Genomic DNA, 26,069 nt, shown 5'->3' on the forward strand with positions numbered 1-26,069 from the left:
GGAGAAAGAATTAGGGAAAGACTTAGAGTTTGGGAAACTAAGGTGAACCGGTCAAGAAAAAGACAGCTCTACTGTTCAGTTTTCTCTCAGCTCTCCCAGTGCATTAATCCTCAGCAAAAAGTAGCCTGAACCTGTAGATGATAGTCATTCAACGCAGTCCAGGGAAAAGTAAATAAAATAAAACCCAACTCTTCTTCTTTAGCACATCTATGACAGGTTACCTTCCTGCTCAGCCACATGGACATTCATTAGGACGTTTTCATTTATGTCTCCTCTACTTCAGTACTTTACTCACAGCTCATTCACACATGCAGGCAACAGCATTCCTTAATTCGATGGACTCTGCAGTGCTGGTTGTGATCAGTCTCATGAAAAGAAAAGGGAAGGAGGAAAAAGCCTCCACATTGACTTGGTGGTCTTGACGAAATGGATGCAGAAGACAGTTTGATTGTCAAACTGGAAACTTTTATTTTCCTTTTCCTTTTCTATCAGGACTTCTGCCCACTTCCCACCCCCTCCTTTCAAACAGGAGAGACACTAATTAGCTGCTTTTTTTTTTGTTTTTGGTAAAACACCTATTGTTTTGGGTTTCTTGTTGTTCGGTGAACATTATCGTTTTTACTGCCAAATGAGCTTCGGTGGTTGATGTAGGGGTTCTCTTGGGAACTTAACTTTTTCCAGTTTAAGTGGAAAAGCTTTTCTGTTTGAATTGGCTTTTACTGGGTGCTTCAAGGTTTGCTCTTGGCTCTTTGATGGGGGACTGAATAGCACTGTGTTTCCTTTGAGGTTCCAATAAATAAAGGATCCTATATCCTCCTGGGCACGTTTTGTTGATTTTGCTGTGTGTGCTCTCTAATAGCCAGATGCAGATTCCAGGAAAATGACATATAAATGAATATAAGTAACCTAATATTTTTAGAATTTGCTTTGGCCATAGTCCTGGTCTTATTCTACTTGTAGCAGATGGCTTAAAAGAGCATTAGCTATGTATATATTAAATATAATATAAATATACCAATATTAAATATTATATTGATGTATAAATGTAATATTCTAATATTTATATTAATGTATAACAATTATGTATTATATTAATATATACTTTTGCCTAGCATATATTATATACAAAATATATGAGTAATGAAATGTATTTATATGGTTAATAATATTAATATGATATATACTGTAATATTGATTATACAATTATATCATAATATATAAATATATAATTATTATTATCTGATATAATACACTATAGTTAATATATTCTATATAACACAATATATAATGTATTAGTATAAGACAATTGTATTATATAATATAAATATAATACATATATAAAACTATATATATTTTAATTACATATATGAGTATGTGTAGCTATTTATAATTTTATTTACATAGAAATCTGTTCATCATAACAAGATGTAAAAATATGCAATATTTTCAATCAAATGGGCCTTAACCTCACTACCTACACATAACTACTTTTAAAATCTTGATCCCTGTCTAACTCATGCTTACATATCTCTCAACATGCTTTTCTACATATGCACATATACACACATTTATACACCATATATATGTATACTACCAGTTTCCAGTTCAATGTATATAACTATATAATACATATAATTATATTCCTGTGTATATAAACAAATATAAATCAAAGGTATGTGTATAGGTATGTATTTCATATATTTATATAAATATATCATACAAATAATGTATGTGTATATAAATTCATGACTATATACATACATACACAGAAATATACTAATTTAAACAAAAGGGACCTAAATAAGCATAGTTCTCTAAGAATAAAAGTAGTTATGTCTCACTGTTTCAATAACAGGTTATAATTTTCTACTGTATGTGCTTCTATAATTGTTATGAACAATTCCCATTTGTTGAATGTTAAGCTGTTTTAATTTTTGCCATTATTAATGAGGCTCTGAAGAATACGGTGGGCAAGATTACTTGAAAAAGTCTCCTAAAGGAAAAGGGTTACGTATGCTAGGTTAAATGTACACAACTTATTTTTAAGTGCGTGGTTGATTTTTGAAGTGTGCAGTAGAAATTTCCAGGACCCATGAAAGAAGGGTGGTACATGTGTCAGAGTTATAGCTATATTAGGAGTGGATTGAAGATCTTGATAGCTTAGAACAGAAGCTGGAAATCCTGTTTTTATGGAGCCAAATGGCAAATATTTTAGGCTTTGTAGACCAAAGAGGCAAAATTGAGGATATTATTTAGGTACTTAGGTAACCATTTAAAATGTTACCAGTTAAAATGTGAAAATTATTCATAGCTCATAGGCCATAAAAAATAGGCATCTGTCTGGATTTGGAATACAGGCCATAGTTTAATGACACACCTGACCTGACATAGAGACTTGTTGTTAAAATGGCCATGACCACATGGGAGGCAGGAGATAAGACTCCATCCCTACTAGATGGGAAGTTAGAACTAAATCTATCTATCCCTGGCTTCACCTTTAATGAAAGGGTGTGCCAGTAAAAAATGTATCTGCTGGCAAAGGGAGACTAAGCCCAGATTCTCTTGGCCTCTGCTCTGGGTAGGAAACAGGTAGGAAATCTTGAGAATTCTGAACCCCAGATCTGTGTTCACAGTGTTTGTGTTGCAAATTTATTTGTGGTCTTGCAAACAGAAGGTAAGAAATTACCTTAAAATGCTCCCAGATCGGTGGTATTCCAAACACAGAACTAAACACTCTCTGGAGAAGTAGACCTTCAACCCAGGCCTATAGCCTTCCCACAGAAAAAGTTTAGCTAAACATGAGCTCATGATCTAAATTTACACAATAATGAAGAAATCAGCTACAATGGGAGAGAATCAGCAAAAGCAATCAATACCAGAATTAGATTCCCAAGGCCATCCATCAGATGTTGGAATACTCAGGCGCAAGGCAGAAAATATACATAAAACTAGAACTGAAACAAGGAACAAGGGTGTTTTAAAAGACTGGGTAGGATCTTTAAAACATTTTTAAAGTACATGTCATTGATAAAGCTAAAACTCGAAGGTCATGCAATACAGCAGATTAATCATGGAGAAGAGTGAAATTATGCTGTTTTTATAAATATGGCAGATCAGATTTTCTGCCTAATTATATAAGTAGATCTATCTTTAAAAAATACCCATTATTTTAAAGACTTATTGGCTGTAAAATAAGTTAAGAGTATTTCAAAGGGCTTCTCTCCAAAGAAAAGTGAGAAGTAGCAAAACAAAAAGTCGAGGGGAAAAAATGTAAATATATACATTGCTATAGGGTGAAGTAAGCCTTAGGCCAGCAACAATGTGGAGGAGCTGACCCTTAGATACTTACAACTAAGCTGGAATCTTCAAAAAGTTCAACTATTTATAACTAAAAAGATTTCTTAAAATTAATAACCAAGTGTTTTAATTGACATCAGAAGAGCAAAACAATAAACCCTCAGAACATAGAAAAAATAGATAATAAAGATATGAGAACTTGATAAAACAGAAAAAAGTATAAAATTGAGGTGATTTAGTAAGTCAAAAAATATTCTTTGAAAATGTTTTAAAAACACACTTTGATTAAGCAAAACAAAAACAAAAGTAAATAATACACAGAAAGAATCAGGACAATGTTATAGCAGAGAGTAAAAACAGAGAACATATGAAATGCCAGTAAATTTTAACATTTATGTAAAGTGGACAATTTCCTAGCTCCTAGAGTTTACCAAAACTGACACAAGAAATTATAGCTGGAGTTCTTTCACCACTAAGGAATTAAGTCAATAGTTTACAATCTTTCACCAAGAAAATAACAGACCCACCCAGATCGTTTGGGTGGGGAATTCTATCAAACTTCTATTAAACAGATAACATCAGTATTAATAAAGAAAAACTTCTAGAGAGTAGCAAAGAAAGAATGCTCCTTTATTCATCTTATGAAGTCTATATAATCCTAATACTGAAAATAGATTAGGACTGTAAAGAAAAAGAAATTTACAGGTCAAATTTACTTGTAAGTATAAAGGCAAAAATTTTGATCTACGATATTAGCTACCCAAGTTCACTAGAGTAAGAAAAAGCATGAGCAAGTTAGGTCATCCAATGAATGAAAAGGTAGTTTAATGTCAAGAATATACATCAATAGATTGAAAACACCACATTTTCTTTATTTCATCAGTCTCTTTAAAAAATTGATAAGTACTTATATTGATCTCTCTTGTACTAGGCACTGTGCTAAGTCACTTACATATTTACTCCTTTAAACTTTCTATTATCCCTGGGGGAAGGTTCTATTTTCCTTCCATTTCTTAGGTAAGACTCTAACCCCCAGAAAAGTAAAGTAACATTTGCAAGTTTTTGTGAATGGTCAGTGATGGGACCAGTACAGGAACATCCAAAGTCTGCGCTTGAAAGGAGTGCCCTATATTGACACTCACATTACAGATGAACGGAAAGGAAGCATGCACTTACCATATAGATTAAATCTCACATTACACGTTAAAGGAAAGGAACCATGCACTTACATTATAGATTAATACCCACATAACAGGTTAAAGGAAAAAGAAACATGTGCTTCTCTCAAAAGTTGTAAAGAAAGCATATCTATTTCTAAATATATTTCCCAATTTCTTTTGCTTGTTTTCTGACCTTTGTAGTGCATTCTGCCATGAGGAAAATTTTAATTCTTATATAATTAAATGTATCCTTTTTTTCTTTGAATCTTAGAAAGGTGTTCCTCATAAATAATTTATTTCAAGTCTACCAAGTTTCTGATACATTTACAGTTTCATTATCTTTTTACTTTTAACTAGTTGCTGTATCTAGAATTTAGTAATGATAGCCATATTTTCCCACTTTTGTTGAATAAGTTTTGCTACTGACCCAAAATGTCCATTTTATTTTAATCTCAAATCCCTTATGCTCTTGCATCTAATTTTAAGATGTTTCCTATCCCACTGGTTGTTTTGTCTATCTGAAACAAAATGCTACCTTAATTATAATGTAATTATAATATAATAAATGTAATTAGTAAACATAATACCATATATAATAAATAGCATAATATAAAATAACAAAATATAATTTACCATATAACAAGGTCAAAAGAGAACAAAACTATACAATCACTTGAAATATCCCCCAAAGGTATTTTATAAATTCAATATTCATTTCTAATTTAAATGAAATAGTAAAATAGGGATTTATGAATGCTTCCATAGTAAGAGAAAATTATATATTTAAAAGAGAAAGAGGTAAATGATAAACTTTAGTAACACTGGCAATAAATATAGGACAAGATGAAGATGCCTGATATAATCTTAAAGAAAAAGTATTATGTAACATTGTCTTTGCAACACTGATGAGTTCAGTGAAAAGAGAAGCTCATAGAAAAGAGTATCTCATTCTTAATGTCTGTACACTTGTCCATTGCATGAACATAACAGCTTATTTAACCAATATGTTACTGATCTGCATCTGGATTTCTAGGTTTTCATGGAATTTTATTACGCACAATTGTTACAAACTCTAGGACTACCTCTTAGGTTTATATCTTTTGAAAGAAACAGTATCTCCGTAGATGGGTTATGTGGGCTGGCTGCTAGCAGACTATGGCTACTTCTCAGTTCTTCCCTTTACATTCCTAGTCAATGTGAAAACGGAAGGCAAGAAGGTCTTCTGTTTAGAGACTCTAAAGGTAGGTCTTGGTGATAAAGCCTTGGTGGTAAAGGCTAAAAATATCAACCCAGAACAAGTGTTTTTCCAGCTGTAACTATGTGTGATTCCCTTGGTTTTATTCTGTAGAGGATGTAATAAGACAAGACTGTAGGATCTGCCCTCAACGTGCTTCCAGTAAGATGAGCTAAGTCAAGTATGGTGGCATATCTAATTCAAGACAAAATATAATGGCTCCTTTTCTCTCATAGCAAAACTTCGTGGAGTGAATATCGAAGTCACTGTAGGCTCTTAATTAAAGGAACACAATAAATCTTGTATTGGAAGGTGGTTATTCTGGTCTCTTTGCAGAGATGAATTGGAAATTGTCTAGAAGAAGGAAAATTAGCTTAACCAAAGTTAAACTCATAAATAATTGAGCATCTGTGGCCTATGTTTCTCTTTGATCATAATTTCTCCCAATTTATAGACCTCTTTGATACCCGATTAATCATTGTCAAAGATGCAATTAACAATGATTATTACTGTGTATTAGGTTTTGCCTGGGCCCTGAAGAAACCATCCTAAATTACGAGCTATGATTGTCACTTGATTTTCTCACAAAGAACAATCAGAACTCCTGGTCTTAAGTGGCTTGGAATGTGAAACTAAGAAGTCTCTTAGATATTATTAGAGGACCCCACAGAGCCCATTGGTGAAAGTTTGGAAAACATTGGGCTTCTTAAAATTAATTCTTGTAGTGTGTTACGAAAGATGACTGAACCAAAATGATAACAGTGTTTCTGGTTCTGTTGTTAGTGTTCTCCATGGAAACATCACGGAAGCTTCTGGACTCAATTTCCTTCCCCATGTGTGAATGTCACTGAAAATATCCAACTCCATTCTATCCCCATATAACTTCAGAAACTAAGCAAAATGAAGACTCAAAATTCATTTCAAATAATGAAAGGAAGATATAATGTAGAATGGAACTGGGAAAATGTCTGGTTTAAATTGTGGAAAGTACCAACTATACAATTCTGGATAAGTTGCTTAATCTTGCTTAGTCTAATTTAATGCCCATCTCACAGGCTGTTATGATGATTAATTTAATATCTTTGTATAACATACAGTGTTATGTAACTTCTTCTTGTTCTTCTTGAGTAAATTCATATCTTTAAGCAACTCACTTTAAAAAATAGTTACTTGCTTAAATTACTCTTACCTTCTATTATCAGCTGAATTGTGTCCTGCTCAAGTTAATATGTGGAAGTCTTAACCCCCAATACCTCGTAATATGACTGTATTTGGAGATAAGGCCCTTAAATAGGTAACTGAGGTAAAATGAGGTCAAATGGGTGGGCTCTAATCCAATATGACTGGTGTTCTTATAAAAAGAAAATATTAGGACACAGACATGCACAGAGAGAACAAAGTAATTATTAGTAACCACGATCATGTCGTGAATGCATGGAATACGTCACCATTTGCCAACCACCGTGTCAAGTCAGCAGAAACTACAGAAATTAAGAGCTCACCGCAGAAATTCACACACCCTTGCACCAGGTAAGGGACCACAGGCAGACGTTCACTCAGCCTCTCATGTGTCCCTCACGGAGTGCACGCTCTCTCCTGGGCGGGGCGAGCACAGACACTTATTGGGAGTTTTACTACTTTTAAAATGCGTTGATACAACCATGTCTCACTGGATGAGTCAGCAAACGCTTTTTGTAAATCCCAAATTCTCCACACCTCCTACCTTTCGCGTTGCGCTAGTCTCAAAGCTCCCGCCCCTGCTCCTCAGGCCGCGTCCCCATGTGAGGCGGGGCTGCGTGCGGACGCACGGCGAGCGCGCAGTCGTCCTCGAGCCCCGCCCCCACGGAGCCGCCGCCGGTTTGAACAGCGTCCCCGCGCGCGGAGGGCTACGAGGCTGGCGCCAAGGGCTGGCGATTCGCGCGGGAGGCGGCGCGGGAGCGCGGCCTGGAGGGGCTGGCCTAGCTGGGGCTCGTGGCCCTGCGTCGTCTGGCTGCGACGCGGGTCCTGCGCACGCTGCAGGGCCGCAGCCGCCGGGAGGTGAGCGCCCGAGGGGCCGGGAGGCGAGCCGGGGACCCCAGGCGGGTGTGGGCATCGTGTCCACAGCCAGCGTCCCCGAAGCCGCGCTCGGGCCGTGATCACTCGGTGAAGCTGCGCTGCGACACAGCAGCCGACTTCTTCCCGCGCTGTGAGGACCTGTGTGCGCTGCAGGACTCAGTGCCTCTCTGCCTGCGGGAGGGCCTACTGGACTTAACGCTGACCCCTTCCACGGGGTGGACTGGGTGCCGCCCCTGAGCACCCTCTGCCCCTGATCTGTATCCAGAGCTTCTTCCAGGCACAGCTGGGCGAGACAGGTTTGTAGTTTCCGCTTCCAGGGGCTCTCGTGTGGGCGCTGCGAAGTGGGGTTTTAGATGGTGCAAGGTGGAGGCTGGGCACTAGAACCGGTGCCCAGTGCCCGGGTGTGCGTGCACTAGACGAGGCGTGCGGCCTAGGACTCCTGCCAGCTCGGTGACCCCGGCCGAGTGCCTTAAGGCTTCTAGGTCTCAGTGTTCTCATCTGTAGCATGGGGTTAAGAAGACCCACTCTCCGTGGCGGTTACAAGGACTCACTCTGTTAATGCTTGTAGACTCTACAATGTAGAACACTTAGCACAGTTTGGAGCGTCTTTAATGGTTGCACAGATGTTACCTGGTGTGTTGAATGACTTTGCCTGGTACAGACCAAAGCGGTTAGGAAATGGATATATCCCAGCTTCATTTCCTTTCCATTAAAACAGGTCTCAGAATAAAAAATATATATATATATTTTTATAAATTCGTTTTAATTTATTTATTTAGCTGCGTTGGGTCTTCGTTTCTGTGCGAGGGCTTTCTCTGGTTGCGGCGAGCAGGGGCCACTCTTCATCGCGGTGCGCGGTACTCTCACTGTCACGGCCTCTCCTGTTGTGGAGCACAGGCTCCAGACGAGCAGGCTCAGTAGTTGTGGCTCATGGGCGTAGTTGCTCAGCGGCCTGTGGGATCTTCCCAGAGCAGGGCTAGAACCCGTGTCCCGTGCATTGTCAGACAGATTATCAACCACTGCGCCACCAGGGAGGCCCCCAAAAATCTTTTTTTCAATAGTCAATATCATATAGTGGAAAGAGCACCGGTGTGAAGGCAGCTTAGGGTTTGAATTCCAGGGCTTATGCTCTCTGTGGCCTGTGCAGGTTACTTTTGAACTGCAATCCCCACACTTGTAAAATGACATTAAAAACCACTCTTTCTGAGGGTTCTTACAATTAATTAAGCACCTTATGTGTGTAAAGTATCCTGGCGCTTGAATGAGTTGTTAGAACCAAGCGCTGCTGGAGACTATGCTTCTGCCCTAGGTAATCTCCCCTTCTACTGGGCAGCAGGTAAACACAAGCACAGTAGTCAGTTCTCCGGAAGAAGTGAGTTCTGGTGCTGCAGAGCACAGAATCTTTTTGTTTTTTAATTTAATTTTTATTTTATATTAGAGTATAGTTGATTTACAATATTGTGTTTGTTTTAGGTGTACAGCAAAGTTATTCAGTTATACATATATCCATTCATTTTCAGATTCTTTTCCCGTGCAGGTTATTATAGGATATGGAGTAGAGTTCCCTGTGCTATGCAGTAGGTCCTTGTTGATTACCTATTTTATATACAGCCGTGTGTATATGTTAATGCCAAACTCCTAATTTATCCCTCTCCGCCACCTTTCCCCTTTGCAGAGCACAGAATCTTAAAAGGGAAAGTTCAGGGTAGGCTTCTTGGAGGAGGTGCCATCCCTTCTAAGGATATGTAGAACCTCCTGGGGTGGCAGGAGGGAGCAGTGTGTCAAAGGTTGAGAAATATAAGAAAATATGGCAAAACTAATGTACAGGACTGGAACTCAGGGTTTGGGAAAGAAATGAGAGTTGATACTGGAAACCTAGTGGGGACAAACATAAAGGGGCCTTGTTTGTCCTGTCAGAAGTTTGGATGTTTATCCTGAAGGCTGTGGGAAACCCTAATAAACAATAAGATGGACTTCTGGTTTAGAGGCTCACTCGGACCTCCATGTGGAAGGCAGTTGATTGGGTGCAGGGTGAATTGTAATCTAAAGGTCCCACTTAAGTTATAAAAGGTTGGACTGCATTTTGGAGATCCGAGAGAGAATGGGTGGGGCCTGGTGACCAGCTAGAAAAGGAAGGGCAGCAAGCTTGGGTGACAGTTTACAGCTGCATCTTTTTGTGAGATACAGAGCACAGTAGGAAGGGATTGGGGGTGGGGAGAGGATCTTACTTGATCTTCAGTGCTGTAGAGGGGCCTGGTAGACGGGTCTGGGCCCAAGGTTCAGATCTGGGCTTTTTGGGAGGACAGGTGTTTGAAGGCATGGGAGATACTTAGGTTACCCACAAGACGATACAAAGAATCATGGGTCTGAGAGTTTTTTAAGTGAGTGTATGTATATATATTATTTTTTAAATTTTATTTATTTATTTATGGCTGTGTTGGGTGTTCATTTCTGTGCGAGGGCTTTCTCTAGTTGCGGCAAGTGGGGGCCACTCTTCATCGCGGTGCGTGGGCCTCTCAAGTGAGTATATTTGAGGATGTTTATAAGCTGAGAGAAAGTAGCCAGCAGAGGAAGGGTGTGAAGATTTAGGATAGGAAATGATTGTTCATTTGTTTTCAAAAAGCTGAATACTTATTGTGTGCCTGGCCTTTTTCTAGGATCTGGGGTTCACACCATCTGTTATCTCTTCTGCAAGGACAGTTCAACTCATCCCCTTGGTGAAGAGAAGTCACATTATTCTTTGCATCCCATTCAGGTGTAGGAACTGTTCTGTACCTCTGAAGGGACTTTACTTAAGCAGAGTAATAAGTTAGAAATCAAAAGAAATTATAGCTGGAAGGGACCTGAAAGGCCATGGTACTTAATTTTGCCACATATTTTACATTGAATGTAACAAAAATTTATTGTTGAGCCCATTCTCTTCAGAGTTCCTTCACTGAACTTTCTTTATGTTTTTTATCCAGTGGGTCTAACTTGTAGATTTTGGCCTCCTCGTAAATTTGCTTCTTCATCCATATTACATTTTGCCTGGACTATGGCAGAAGCTCCTGGGTGGTTTCACGGCCCCTGGGCTCCGTTCCTCTGTTTATCTGCCTACTCAGCTTAAGTGATCTTCTAACGTAAAAACATATGCTTAAAATAATGCTGCTAATGGCTTGGCCACACCGAGTTAGTGCATACTAGCCTCTCAGCGTGTGCTCTGCACAGAGGCGTTTAGTCTGAACTGTGCTCGGCCAAGCCTCGTGGGGCTCTTTGGCCCTGAGGAAGGGGAGCTTTTTGTGATCACTCCCTTTATCTAATCGGTCCTTCAGCAGCGGGGTGCCTTTTTCTAATCAGCGGAGGCACCCTTACTCAGCCAGTGGTAGCCCCAGGCCTCATCACCTGTGGGATAGAAGCCATGCTCTCTGCCAGGCTTGCTTCGTCCAGCATCTCTATTTTCCTTTCTGTCTCTTCTCACACTTGGACCCCTGGCCTTTAGTCATCCCCACCTGCAGTATTTAATATGCCCAGCAGGTGTCAGGCTTGAGTGTCTTTGCACAGATATTCCCTGTGCAGTTAATGCATATTGTACTCCAAGTCTGCATACTCTCATCTTTCTAGATTGTACTTCAGGGTTATCATGAAGCCGTCACTTAGATATAACTTTTTGCCTCCATAGGAACCTCTGTGCATAAAAGTTATGGTTCTTTATCTCATGTGATTGAAATTTTGAGTTTATGCATCTCCCTCCTTAATGAAGGCTTTAAGGGCAGGAGTCGCTTCTAATTCTTAGCAGAGAATAGATGCTTTGTTTTTTATTTAGATGCTTTTTTTTTTTTTTTTTTTTTTGGCGGTATGCGGGCCTTTCACTGCTGTGGCCTCTCCCGCCGCGGAGCACAGGCTCCGGACGCACAGGCTCAGCGGCCATGGCTCACGGGCCCAGCCGCTCTGCAGCATGTGGGATCCTCCCGAACCGGGGCACGATCCCGTGTCCCCTGCGTCGGCAGGCGGACTCTCAACCGCTGCGCCCCCAGGGAAGCCCTTTAGATGTTTTTTAATGATGATAAAATATATGGTTTAAATCACTCATTTTACAATAATTTTGGTTTAGGTTGTGACAGAAATAAAGTTTACAGAAGTCGTGTTCCTGCGATTAGGAATAAAGATGTGACCTTCTAGTTGTGTAAAGCTCTTAAATGCTGTGTAAATGCGTCGTGTGCGCTAAGGAACCTGGAGCTAAGTGGGGTAGTTGTGTGAGAGACTTAACTATGTTAACAAAGGTAAGCCTTCATTGTGTCCTGCCAACATTTGATAGTTGCTTTTGGGGCAAACTAAACCAATAAAATTTTAAACTGTTCCTCCCCATTAAATGGATTGAATAAATCGGCCACTTTGGTGCACCTGTGTCTTGGGAGTTGTCCACTTGGAGATGGAGGTTTAGAAAGTGAGTTTCAGTCTTGTTTAAGTCTCTTCCCATCAGACTGGTCTTGTGATTTCCTACACACCATGTTACTTCCTGTCTACCTTATCTTGGTGTTGTTCATGCCTGGGTTGTCTCCTGTGCCTGCTCAAACCTTGGTCCATTCTCATTTGTACCATGGAAGTTTGTCATGCTGGATACTGTCAGAACTAATTTTACTTAAGTTTGTGTTAAGCCACAAACCACACATTTTGTATATTTTCTGTTTTTTGTGTTTGTCTGTATTTTAATGTTTCTCTTCAAGAAACATTATGGGAAGAGAAATAGCAAGATATAAAGAGCAAAAAAGTCATGATGATCTTTAAATTGTTAGAACATGTATCTGCAGTCATAATTATAATAAACTGTGGTATGTGTTAAAATAGGAAATATATGTCATACCCCGTAAGAGCAGCAAACTCAGTGGTGTTAGTGGGGGGGAGTCATGGAAGTAATCACAAAGCAGGTGACTGTAAGTTAGGGTCCTGAAACAGTGTGTGTTCCCTGTGTCCAGTAGTGGTCTGGAGGGGTCAGGAAACCTGCCTTCAATTTGAGGGAACAGAGGGTTTGAGGTCCTCTCTCTTCTATTGATCTAGTATACTGCATAGCAGCTAATAAAATACTGGGTTTATAGTTGACATTTAAATCGCTGATTGATCATCAAGATTGGCATGTATCATTGGAAATGAAAATAGGAAGAGTCTTAAGATTTTTAGGTTTTTCTTTTTTTTCCTATCTCTCAAAAGGTATGTAGAAAAGCAAATAAGTCAAGATTGACAAATGTATAGGCTCTTCATCTTAGTGTGTGTGTGTGTGTGTGTGTGTGTGTGTGTGTGTGTGTGTGTGTGTGTTTTTCTGTTATTTGTCAAGGTGTAAAGAACTCTATCACTCTTAAGACAGTAAACTTCACGGGGTGTAATCTGACATGGCAGGGAGCAGATCACATGGCCAAGATCTTAAAGGTGATTTTTTCATGTTTGAACTTTCATGAAAACATATGTGATTGAAGCACATTAATATATTGGTACAAATGGCAGTTAATTTTTGTCTTTTGATACCTGTGAGTGCAGCTTTCGTTTTGTTGAAAGAATATGACCAGTTTTCAGTTTGGGATTCTACCATTTAGTAAAGATAGTCCACTTAATTTTAGAAATAAGAGATTTAATATATAATACATAATAATATTTTTATGTAGTTTTAGTTACTGAAAACACTGATTGTGATACTGTCAAAAAACTATGCCATTATAGTCTTCAAGACTTAAATGAATCAAGTGTTTATTAGCTGCTGTAGTTTATAAACTAATAAAATCACTACACCAGCAATTTGTAAATACAGTTTTTAAAATAATGCCTTACCAACTTTACAGTGGTTATAATGACTGTATTTAGGCCTAAAGTATTTAATAATTTGACATGAAGCCTTTTTAATAGTTTGATGGTGCAGATCAGGGATAGGTAAACTATGGCTGGTGGGCCAGATCCAGCCTGTCGCCCGGTAAAGAAAGTTTTTTTGGAACATAGTCGCACCCATTGTTTAGAAAGTTTTTTTGGAACATAGTCGCACCCATTGTTTACATGGTAGCTATGGCTACTTTCACCCTACGCCAGTGGGGTTGAGTAATTGCAACAGAAACTGTATAGCCCACAAAGCTGGAAATGTTTAAATTTAGATTTTAAAAATTGAAAAATTCTTTGAGCCTATACAGGGCAAGTGCATTGACCCCTGTGGTTGAAAACAGTCAAGAACTTGGGTGCCGAAGCCAAATGGCCTAGGTTCAAATTCCCTTTCTCCCATTTCATAGCTAAGTGACCATGGACAAATCACTTAACCTCTGTGCCTCATTATGAGGTTTAAATGAACTAATTTGTATGAATAGTGCCTGGCACTTAATAAGCACTGTGTAAGTGATTGCTGTTATTTCTGCTTGCAGCTTTTATAAGTTATTGTTAATAGGAAAATGACACAAATGATTTTCGTTTTAGAGTGTCAAAGGCACTTTGAGTCTTTTATTTTTTCAAGAATGTAATAAGACTTTTTTCATTTAAAGTCAGTGTTCCCTATTACCATAATTTATTTTATGAATATAAAGAATTGAATGTCTTTAAGACAGTACTTGTGGTTAAATGTCAAACCATAATTTTCCCAAGGCACATCAAGCTGGCTCTGCATAGTCCAGGCCTCTAAAGTTTGTGTGCATACCCTAGGTAGCATGTGAGATCTATTTTGTAATACAGTTTTTAAAATAATGCCTTGGACTTCCCTGGCGGTCCAATAGTTAAGACTCTGCGCTCCCAATGTAGGGGGCCCGGGTTCGATCCCTGCTCAAGGAACTAGATCCTACATGCATGCCGTAACTAAGAGCCCGCATGCCACAACTAAAAGATCCGGCATGCTGCAAGTAAAGATCTGGCACAGCCAAATAAATATTTAAAAAAAATAATAATAATAAAATAATGCCTTAGATTTAGGAAAAGAAAATATTAGAACCTATTTGCCTTTGTATCATTTTTAAAATATCTGTGTGGTTTATAATGTACATACAGTATATGTATAGAACTTCGTGTATATAATTTGTTAATAAATAAGATGCATATTAAAAAGTTTTCTTATGGGTTGCCCAGTCAGGTGTTTGGAGACCAGTGGGGGACAGAATGATGACATTTAGAGCCTCAGCAATGATAGAATTTAGAACCAATTCCCTGACTTAGAAGATCAGGAAAATAATTCATAGACTGTAATTGAGTTGTCCAACTTTACATAACTGTTCAGAAACAGGTCATCCAGTGACTGGAATCTAATCACTGACGGACTAGAATGTGGGTCACTGGACTCGTAAAGCAGAACTGACTGTTTAATTTCTCAGCTTGATGCTCCTGGCACATATGCTTGATACGTGTGTGTGTAAATCTCTGACATAATGAGCCATACTCAGTAGGCACACCCTGTTTCCTTATTGAAGCATCTTAATTTTGTCCCATTAAAGCTTTGAAGTATCAGACTACCAGAAGGCACGAAGAAACCTGGGCTGAGAGTCTTCATTCCAGGAGACCTGATCTTGACTGTATGGCTGGTTTGAGACGCATCACTCTGAACTGCGACATGCTCATTGGTGACCTGGGTGCAAGTGCTTTTGCAGAATCTCTTAGTGAGGATTTGTGGCTTGTAAGTAAATTCTAAAATTGAAAATAATTGAATTTTTAATAAGATACATGCTTAGCTTTTGGCTTGATACTGTCATGATAGGAATTTTTTTTAAAGCCTCATTTTTCTGATAGGTTTTATTTTGCTTGTAAACTTTCTCTATGAGTTGCATATATTCATTGTAGAAAATGCAGAGTTACAAGAGAACAATTACCTATAATCTTAATACCCAGACATAATCACTGTTCATTTTGGTGTATATACTTTCAGTCTTTTTTTTCTATGAATATATTTTGTACACTTAGGGATAACAAAAATAAAATTGTAGTATACTTGCTATTTCATAGTCCTGCTTTTTTCATTTAATGATGTATCATGTAGTATAGCATCATATTGATGTCCCATAGTTTAATCAATTCTTTGCCATTAGATTTAGACAGTTTGTTTTTCCCTGTCAGAAACATTGTGAATACGTTGTATATACATCTCTGTGTCCATCGGGATTACTTCTGTAGAATAAGGAACTAGAAGTGGAATGACCTGAGTGTGACATATTTTTAAGACTTTTGATACACATGGCCAAATTACCATCCAGAAATGCTATGCCAATCTGTAGTACACCCCAACAGTGGATGTGAAGCCTGCCTCTCACAAACACTGGCTTGTAGCACTTGTAAAAAAATGTAAAACTACAAAAATGAGTACCTCTCCATTTTCTATGCAAGTAGGATTACTCCAAATTTTATAACATTTTTCAGTTAATTTAGTATGAGCATTTTAGCAAGTCAGTAAATTTGCATCTCCTGCATCATTTTTTGTGATTGTTCAGTATTCCATTATATGAATATGCCACAGTGCACATAGCTTATCCTTTCTTGTATATAAGCTTTGTCCAGTTTTTCAGTTACAAATTGTACTCTGATATATATCCCTACCTATATCTCTGACTATTTCTTTTGGTTAAATTCTTAGAAAGAGAGTTGTTGCATCAAAAGGGTATAGACATTTTGAAGACTTTTCTTAACAGAATCTTGGCTTAATCTGATAGGAGAATAACCACATTTTGTTTTATTTTGTATTCATTTGATTTCCTGGTGAGGTTTACTGGCTGTTTGTATTCATTTGGCTAGTTGGTTAGTTATACCGTGTGTCCATTCTTCTGTAGTGAGAGTTTGTAGGGGTTGTATCATATCCTGTCAGATCCATATGTCTGACTTGCTATTTCTGTATGTCATGGGGTGTTGAAAGACTCCAGTTATTTTAATGTGATGGTCCACTCAACACTTAAATAAATGACTCATGATAGTTTCCTTTCATGTAATAGTTTTTAATACCTGTGCTTTTGTGATGATCCCTTTAGTTTGAATGAGTAGGTTGTTCAGCCCCAGAACTACTAGAAGTCATGATCATTTGTTCTGGTTTTTGTCTGACGTTTTACCGCGAGAGTTCTTGACCATCATACTTTCATGATAGGTTTTTAGTATGTATTCTCTATTCACACATTGTTTGAATTTGTTATTATTTGTATCCTAGATAACGGTACTTTTGGGCTTCCCTGGTGGCGCAGTGGTTGAGAGTCCGCCTGCCGATGCAGGGGACACGGGTTCGTGCCCCGATCCGGGAAGATCCCACATGCTGCGGAGCGGCTGTGCCCGTGAGCCGTGGCCGCTGAGCCTGTGCGCCTGGAGCCTGTTGCTCCACAACAGGAGAGGCCACAACAGTGAGAGGCCCGCGTACCGCAAAAAAAAAAAGCAACACAAAAACAACAACAAAAAACCCCCGATACTTTACTAATGTTGTACGTCCCTTATGTTTTTAGCAGATAATTTACTCATTTAAGTGAGTTATACTTGTAAATTGTTCTCATCTCTACTCAGAAAGAGGTGCACCTAGATACTAAGCCTGCTTCCACCAAGAGCATTGTTTCTTTCTTGTGCAACCTCTGAATTCTTGGAAGGAGTACTTTATTCGTTTGTCAGTTTCACAAGTAATTATTTTAATACCTATTGTGTGCCAGATACGTGTTTAGGCACTAGGGATAAAGCAGTGAACCAGACACACAAAAGTCTTGCCCTCATGGAGCTTACATTCTAGTGAAGGAGTTCAGATAGAAATGAGTAAACAGATAAGTAATATAATTTTAGATAGTAGGAGGTGCAAAAATATGTTAATGTAAAGAGAGTGAGCGGGGGCAGGTAGGACTCCATTGGACAGGTTTGTTAGGGGACAGCTTCACTGGAGAAGTGGCATTTGAATGGAGACCTGAATGAAGAGAGGAGCAAGCCATGGAAAATCTGGGGTAAGCACATTCCAGGACAAGTAGCCCATGAGTATGCAGGCATATAGGTGGGTGGAGTATTTAAGGAAAAGGAAGGAGGCAATGAATATGCAGGCAGGTAGGTGGGTGGAGTATTTAAGGAAAAGCAAGGAGGCTAACATGGTCAGAGGATTGAGTGCAGAAGATGTGGTATGACATGAGGTCAAGGAGCTAGCCAGGGGTCTGCTCTTGTAAAGTCTCGAAGGCCAGAGTAAAGATTTGGATTATTCTAAATGAATAGAGGGTTTTGAACTGGAAAACGGCATGATCCAAATAGTATCTGAATAAGGTGACCTGGTATAGAGGATGGACTTGGGAGGATAAAGAAGAGAAACAGGGAGACCAGTTAGGAGACTATCACAGTGGTCCAAAAAAGAGATGTTTATGGCTTAGCTTAGGCTGGAAGTTTGGAGCAAGTGAAGAGTGGTTGAATTCAGGTTGTGTTTTGAGGGTGTAACTAACAAGGCTTGCCGATAGATTAGATGTGGGGTATGAAGGGAATAGTAACAAGGAGACAAGTCGTTGATGATTATGTGTGCAACTGGGTGGTATCACTTAGAAAAAGGGAGCTGATGGGAGGAGCAGCTTTTGAGGGAATATCAGGACTTTGGTTTGTTATCTTAGATGCCCTTTAGGTATCTAAGTGTCTGGACAGTGCTCAGACTGTACTTTCTATCCAAAGGTATCTAAAGCCACTTTAGATGCAAAATGTTTAAAGTTGACCTTTGCTGCTGCCAAAATAGTAGCCACTGGAGGCAGTCTGCAAGATGGCATCTTAGGTTTCTGAGGAAGAAATTAGAATACACAAAGGGGGAGATAAGTGTATAATTACATAATGTAGATTTCATATTTAAGTTTATGGGAAAAGCAATAATTAGTTGGCTTTTGGTTTTAAATGGAAATAGCCACTCATTGGGAACTAATTACTCTAATTTCAATTTATTTTACTTTAGATCATTGTGTGATGAAAGCAGTTATCCAGAAAGTTCTCCAGATGGAAGGAGTGCCAAGTCAGAGGTATATCACACATTTCAGTTCTCTCGGAAGAATTTCTCTTTAATGGCTTGTTTTTCTTTCTTTCTTAAAAGAAAATTATCAAGGTACTTTCTGCCATCTTAAAACTAAGTGTTTAGTCAAATGAAATGGCTTTTCTGTTTTTGAAAATGCTGTGTGATGCTTTAATTTAGGTTTCCAGAAATGCAGATTGAAAACCTTTTATTAACTTAAAGTATCTTAATTTCCAATGAAGATCAAACCCTCCTAAATTACCTGAAACTTAAATGGCATATTTATCGTTTCTGTCTCAGTACCAGTGGATAACTTCTCCATCGTGAAGGAACCATCCAAAGCTGCTAGACAGAAAAAGAGAACTCTAATTCGGGGAAGTGACCGAAAAGGAAAAGCTACTATTAGAGTTGGTAACTCTTTCTGAACTATACCCCTTATGTTTTCTGGTGTGCTAAAATTAAAGCAGCCAATATTAACCACATGCATATTAGGAAGCCTATGATTATTTTGAGACTTATGAGAATTTATAGAATATAGATATAATAAATGAATTTAAAGAGATGTTAATATTAACCAACATTATTGTTTGGATCTCATAAAAACTTCGTTATTTTGAAAATATTTCCTGGTTGATAATTACTTCTGACACTTTGCAATTGTAATTTGGGGTGCACTTTGATGATAATTTTAGTAGTGGTGCTTTTGAGGAATGATTTTTTTTAAATGCAGAATTACCTTTTGCGCTACAAGAAACAAAATTTCTTCTCAGTTCCAACCTTCCCATTGTTTCCTGCTTCTTTCTTAGAAATGCTTACCTAAATTTTTGAATCAGGTAATATCTTGTTTCTGTGAATGATTAAAAAAACTTGAAATAGGTATGATCCTTATAAAAGACTTCTATAGACAAGTTTATTTACCTAGATTGAACATTTTAGAAAACAATTTTCTAAATGTTTACTGTAATGTATATTTAATTTTCCAAATGGTAGTTAACCCAGGATTTTACAACTAAGCCTATTATTTTGTTACGAAATGTAATTGTAATAGAAAGCTTTTAAAAGCCTTTAACAATCAGTGGTGTAAGTTTCACATTCTCCTGAATATATAAATTTCCTAGAATTCACTTCTACTGATAACGTTTGTATTGTTTCTAAGAGACCTTAACTTTTTATTTTCTGGAACATATTATGGTTAGTCACAAATTGTCCTTTTTTGTTGGTGATAAGAATGAATAGCAGGAGGAGCATTTGTGAAACCAAATCTAATATGAAACTAACTCTTTCTTGTGAGTAACTTTGAATTTTGAAACAGCAGAACAATAAGGTTGAATATAAAGCAAAATAAATTTTTTTATGTTTATGATCTGCCAATTTCCCAGAAAGAGTTTTGTGGTGACTTTAGTTATATACCAGATACATTAAAATCACCAATGGACAACACATCTTTTATTCAGGTGCCCTCTGAAAGTTTTAAAAATTTGTTGACTTAATATCACTGAACGGTCCACTTTAAAATGGTTAAAATGATAAATTTTCTGTTTTGTGTAGTTTACCACAATTTTTTTTAAATGTGTTGTTTGAAGATTTGGGGGTTTTATAAAGGTATTGAATTAGCATAAGAATGAAAAATTTAAAAGACTACCTCTAATTCCATTATCCTATCAAGCAATATTTACATTTTTATTTTCTCTTCCTGCTGTCCATAAACATAATTCCACGTAGCTTCAATATAATTTGCCATTCTTCTCTTTTCATACTAAATTTAAATTCTGTGATTCATAGTTATACTTTTTAACATTGTATTTACAAGGTTTTAATTGAGTTGGTCAATTTTTTAAATTGGTGAAAAACTGGAAATAACCTAAAATAAACTATTGTAAACATCTTCATAAATACAGCTTTTTTTTTTTCTACTTAAAGATGTATTTTTGTTTTTGTTTTTGTTTCTTGTGGTACGGGGCCTCTCACTGTTGTGGCCTACTCCCGTTGTGGAGCACAGGCTCCGGACCCGCAGGCTCAGTGGCCATGGCTCACGGGCCCAGCCGCTCCATGGCATGTGGGATCTTCCCGGACCGGGGCACGAACCCGTGTCCCCTGCATCGGCAGGAGGACTCTCAACCGCCTCTCAACTCTCAATCCAGGTTTTTGATTCTCTATTAATCAACTTGCTTGGACAATAGCGTATTAAATAGAAGTTGTTAAGAGTGTTTATGAAGTCAAAAAAAAGCTTATGATCATCTGCCAATTGTTATTTCAAGAGAGTGATATTTTAATAATGAAATAGTACATACAAAGAAGTTAAGATTTGTGGTATCACACTAATTAGATATTATTATTAAAAATTTATATCACGTGTAAAGTATTCTTAAAATAGCTAAGTTGACTTTTGCTATGATATTAGAAATGGAAATATATATAAATAAAGCATGTATATTAGGAATTCTGTAGAATTAGTACCTGGCGGTATATAAAAGGGCATCATGGAATGAGAAGAAAACAGTTAAACTTTTTTTTTATTTAGCATGATTCAACAAAGTGGAAATGTAACTGAAATATACAAACTCATTGAGCTATTTTAAGAGTAATTTTATTTCTTGGGCTTTTTTTTTTGTATTTGCCTCAGTTATTTGGAGACATAGAGGTAAGCCAAATCAGTATCTGGCTCTATACCTAGATCCAGGTGAGTATAGGGGTGAAATAATGGTGTGAATGGTGTCACATTTATATTGTAATTATGTATGCCTAAAAAAAAGATGGGAACTTTTATTAGAAATTTTTTTTATCGCCTAACAAGAAAAGTGTAATTAAAAAAAATTTTAATACAAATGTATTTGCATTCGTTTCTGAAAGTAAAGGAAGGGTATACACATACAAACCACATGCATACGAACATTTTTTTTGATGGTAATTAAGTTAAAAAACATAATAAAACAGCACAAAATGAACTGAGCTCCTATATATTTTTAAGAGGCATGTAAATCTCACAGGATCGTGTGGTGATTATCAATAAGCTACACTCTATGAAATATTTGTCCTATATTACCACATACACTCCATTTTACCCTGCATCCTAATGCTGCTCAGATATAGTAGAAAGCAACAGCATAGCACAGGGAGATCAGTGCTTTGCGATGACCTAGAGGGGTGAGATAGGGAGGGTGGGAGGGAGGCTCAAGAGGGAGGGGATATGGGGACATGTGTATGCATATGGCTGATTCGCTTTGTTGTGTAACAGAAACTAACACAGAATTGTGAAGCGATTATACTCCAATAAAGATCTATTAAAATAAATAAATAAAATAACACAAAATGTAGTAGCTTTGAAGGATAAATATAACCCTTTTAACCTATGATGTTTGTTTTCAGTAAGTTCAAATTAAATATTTAAATGTGAATTTTAATATGTGGCTTGTTCTAAATAAAATATTAACATGTAGGTCTAGTTTTTGCAACCAAATATTTCATATAAAGATACTTGCCTCTTTACTACTGAAATATAGGATAAGTCTCCACATTTCACTCTTTTATCCCATGGGTTTCATTTGTTTTTTTGTGTATTTTCTATATGAAATCAAAGGAGCAGTGAAGGTTGACAGGCTTATAGGAGAGTAACACTGACTCACCTGCCACCCAGCAACTTGCAGCCTTACAACTTTTATTGTCTTTACATAGAAAAATTCATCTTAAATTGAAATTTTGGTCTAATTCTGAAGATTCTGTTTGGCAGAAGTCATGGGTGTATCTGTGCTTGTGTGTCCTTGAGATTCAGAAATGCCAAAGGTGTTCTAAGATTCAGTAAACTTGAGTGTTTCTGCATAATACATAAAATGTATCATACTTTGGGATTATTTTAAAAATTTATTTTTGCATTTCTGCACATCTCAATACTTTTGTTTTAGTTAAAATAACTTGTTACTGTAGAGAACTTATATTTTTTAAAGATGCTGGCTTATGTAAAACCTTTGTACAAAACGATCCTCTTTTTTTTAATGGCCTTGGCATCATTGTCAAGTGCCTGGTTGATTCCTTTCAAGGTGTACACATGTGACAGTTTCTCTGTAGGCCTTTGGTGCATCTTGATTCCTTCTTTTCATGCTTTGTCAAACATAGGCTTGGCTGCAAAGCAACCTGTAAGTAATGGAATGAAACACTCTGCTGGTAAAGAATGTTATGGTCCTGAACCTCTACCACCTGGTGTGTCTGGTTTCTGGCCATGGCGTACTGCAGAACGTGGAAAAATTACAGACATTTTGAAGACTTTTCTTACAGAATCTTGGCTTAATCTGATAGGAGAATAACCACATTTTGTTTTATTTTGTATTCATTTGATTTCCTGGTGAGGTTTACTGGCTGTTTGTATTCATTTGGCTAGTTGGTTAATGACACCGTGTGTCCATTCTTCTGTAGTGAGAGTTTGTAAGGGTTGTATCATATCCTGTCAGATCCATATGTCTGACTTGCTATTTCTGTATGTCATGGGGTGTTGAAAGACTCCAGTTATTTTAATGTGATGGTCCACTCAACACCTAAATAAATGACTCATGATAGTTTCCTTTCATGTAATAGTTTTTAATACCTGTGCTTTTGTTTAAATGAGTAGGTTGTTCAGCCCCAGAACTACTAGAAGTCATGATCATTTGTTTTGGTTTTTGTCTGACGTTTTACCGCGAGAGTTCTTGGCCATCATACTTTCATGATAGGTTTTTAGTATGTATTCTCTATTCACACATTGTTTGAATTTGTTATTATTTGTATCCTAGATAACGGTACGTTTGGGCTTCCCTGGTGGCGCAGTGGTTGAGAGTCCGCCTGCCGATGCAGGAGACACGGGTTCGTGTCCTGGTCCGGGAAGATCCCACATGCCACAGAGCGTCTGTGCCCGTGAGCTATGGCCGCTGAGCCTGCGCGTCCGGAGCCTGTTGCTCCGCAACGGGAGAGGCCACAACAGTGAGAGGCCCGCGTACTGGGAAAACAAAATATTATTCTCACATTTCAGTTATTTTTGAGAGCATATGATCTAAATCTGTTTTATATAGACAGAGAGATGCTTGATAAAAATCCATGGAAATGTGTGCTAGAATCCAGAAATCCCTGAAGAATCTACTCAGCTAACATATAGCAATATTCTCTTACAGGAATATTTTGTTCAAGTTTATGCATTATAAGTACAGAAAAAAGGTAATAAACTGGACTTTTGAATGAAAAGATTAGCAGAAAAACAAATTTTAGTTATATCATAAGGAAATGGAATAATAATTCCAAAATATTTTTATAAAGGAGGTTTATTAAAAATTAACATGATGTACATCTATGTATTGTATCCCTATTCTGATTTTTAAACTTTAAGTCCACAAATAACATAAGGTTTTGTTCTTTTAGGATATTAAAACACTGAGAAAAAATGAAATTATCCCTTTGCAACAAACAGAAAATATTATGCCAAATCTCATATCTAAAGTTTTTATCTTTATAAATAAGTGTGTTTTGTTGCAATATCATTTGTGGAATAAGTAACTTTATAAAGATTAGTTTACATGCCAAATCTGATAAGACACCATAAGTAAGAATATAAAACATTTTGATAATATTCTGTGTAAGAACTATAGATATGAAAATATTCTATGATATTAATAATCATGTTCATTATTTGGCCTTATGCTATTTGGTTTATTATTTGGCATTATGCTATTTGGACAACTGGCTTGAAGACTGGGGGGAAAATGAAAAATTTTTGTTCTATTTCTAATTGTAATCTTTACAGGACACTTGTTTTAAATAGACAATTTGTTATGTGTTTGCAATAATATTTATACCACTTGCAATCATTCAATTGAAGTACTATTATTTTATTACTTTTTAAAAGAATATATTTAGCAAATATTCCCAGAGCATCAATTTTAATATTCTTATAGATGAACATAAAAAATGGAAAGGATTGTTTTCCATGACTATTTGGTGGTCCAAATATTTTTCTTTTGAGTACATTTTATATTTCTTCTTCTTAAGAAGAATGACATTTTATTAAATATTGACAATAAAAAATATTTTATTTTTAAATAAAATCTTTCTTTTTCAATCATATGCTTTCTTTCAGACAATTAGTTTGCACCACTGAAAGGACATCTTCACACGTGTTTCTGGGAAATGTTGCATTTATCTCTTGGGTTACATTACTCTGTATGAAAAAGTTAAGGATTTGGAAATTTATTTTACTTCTCTATTATCCTTTACTAGAAAAGAACTTTTTGATTCAAAGATGAAATTTTTCTGGAAATCCCATGGGAGTATTAAGTTACCTTGGACTAAACTGAATCATCAGTGATCATCTTAGCTGTCAATGACCTATAGATGACATATTTATCTAATTAAAAGATGTCTTATTTTGAAAGAAATGGTGCATTGTGCATAATTAGAAAATTAGAGTCATTGGCTTATTAATCTAATGAGGCTAGCCTATGTCATTTATATTACTACGTGGAGAAGTTGTTTTATTTGCAATTAACAATGCTGTATATGAAATGTTAATTCTTGATAAAGAACATAAAAATTAAGCACATCATAATTTTTCAGAGGAAATTTCAGTTCTTTGCTATATACCCCTGTCACTTATTTCTGTTACTAGAGTATGAAACACTTGTATACTGTTTTTCACTAACCAGTCCCTTAGACTTGCACACCAGCCATCCATTCATCCTATTCTATCCCTGTTACAGAGATAAACATGCATCCCCTCTTCAGCAGTGATGTTGGTTCAAGCTGTAGGCATACGACATGATCCAAGTATGTCTGTGTCCTTTCCTAGGAATTTTCAAATTGTTTTGAGGATGAAGTCGTTCCTTTTCCTCTTTGATCACAGAACTCTAAGAATATAAACCTAGGAAATAGCCAGCCATGAATCCAGCTGACTTGAGATCATAAAACCATCAGCGAAAAACAGAGATAAGAGAATAAAAAGTCACTGATTTCATTAAAAACTTTGGGCTAGCCACTTCTGAAATCATGTTTTGTTTTTCTTTTTTGTTTAATTAATAAATATAATTGCCTTCTGTTGTTTTGGCTTCTTAGAAGTGAATTTCCATTAGTTGCAATTGAAAGAGGCCTGACTATACAAGATATATTTGATTTTTATACAAATTCAAAAAAATGATGCAGAATAAAGTAAGTAAAGATAAAAACAAATAGAGAATAGTATTGTATTGTAAGTTAATCTTAAATAACCTTATTGTATAGAAAGTTTATTATTATTTTTACTTCCATTATGTGGAAGATTCTTTGGTATCTGTGAAAATTTGTGGCACATGAAACTATGTATTAGAGAGGATTGAAACTCAATTTCATTTGCCTCAAGCCTATATGTATTGTATATAATTAGGTTAGGGTTTATATATATATACATATATATATATATATGTATATA

General features: G+C 36.9%; 1 long non-coding RNA gene across 4 annotated transcripts; it reads left to right on the forward strand.

Moving 5' to 3' along the window:
* Positions 1–7,526: 7,526 nt before the first annotated feature.
* On the forward strand, positions 7,527–25,044 carry LOC137211237 (uncharacterized). 4 transcript variants are annotated; one of them, XR_010936967.1, is made up of 6 exons: positions 7,527–8,042; positions 15,179–15,349; positions 16,862–17,627; positions 18,599–18,662; positions 18,953–19,063; positions 23,413–25,044. It is a non-coding gene; the product is annotated as an uncharacterized lncRNA (long non-coding RNA). The 4 variants fall into 4 exon arrangements; XR_010936965.1 differs by having other exon boundaries at positions 18,953–19,059; XR_010936964.1 differs by lacking the exon at positions 23,413–25,044 and having other exon boundaries at positions 18,953–20,545.
* Positions 25,045–26,069: the final 1,025 nt, after the last annotated feature.

This window comes from Pseudorca crassidens, chromosome 18, assembly GCF_039906515.1.
Source record: "Pseudorca crassidens isolate mPseCra1 chromosome 18, mPseCra1.hap1, whole genome shotgun sequence".
Taxonomy (NCBI): domain Eukaryota; kingdom Metazoa; phylum Chordata; class Mammalia; order Artiodactyla; family Delphinidae; genus Pseudorca; species Pseudorca crassidens.